Consider the following 811-nt stretch of genomic DNA (forward strand, 5'->3'; position numbering starts at 1 on the left):
CTCAAACCCGTGGCTAGAGGATGGTTGGAGTTTATCCAACGCTCAACCATTCCCACTAGCAACCGGTCCGAAGTTACTATAGACCGGACTATCATGATTCATAGCATCATGATTGGAGAAGAAATAGAAGTTCATGAGGTTATATCCCAAGAACTTTATAAGGTAGCGGACAAGTCCTCTACCTTGGCAAGGTTAGCCTTCCCTCATCTCATTTATCACCTCTGTTATTCAGTTGGAGTTGACATAGAGGGACATTGCTTTTTGTTTTTCCATAACCATTTATGGCATCTGAGGTCGGAGAAACCTCTAGAAAGAGGAAAGGGAAGGCAAAAGCTTTCACCTCCGAGTCATGGGAGAATCCCTGAGATGCCTCAAGGGATGCACTTTCCTCCACAAAACTATTGGGAGCAACTAAACACCTCCCTAGGAGAATTGAGTTCCAACATGGGACAACTAAGGGTGGAGCACCAAGAACACTCCATCCTCATCCATGAAATTAGAGAAGATCAAAGAATCATGAGAGAGGAACAACAAAGACAAGAAAGAGACATTGAGGAGCTCAAGCACTCCATAGGATCTTCAAGAGGAAGAACAAGCCGCCATCACTAAGGTGGACCCGTTCTTTAATTTCCTTGTTCTTTATTTTTCTGTTTTTCGAAAATTATGCTTATGTTTAGCTATGTTTGTGTCTTGTGATCATTAGTGTCTTAGTGTCTATGCCTTAAAGTTATGAATATCCTATGAATCCATCACCTCTCTTAAATAAAAAAAAATGTTCTTAATTGAAAAAGAAAAGAATTGCATGAATTTT

Source organism: Arachis duranensis, chromosome 3 (genome assembly GCF_000817695.3).
Source record: "Arachis duranensis cultivar V14167 chromosome 3, aradu.V14167.gnm2.J7QH, whole genome shotgun sequence".
Lineage (NCBI taxonomy): Eukaryota > Viridiplantae > Streptophyta > Magnoliopsida > Fabales > Fabaceae > Arachis > Arachis duranensis.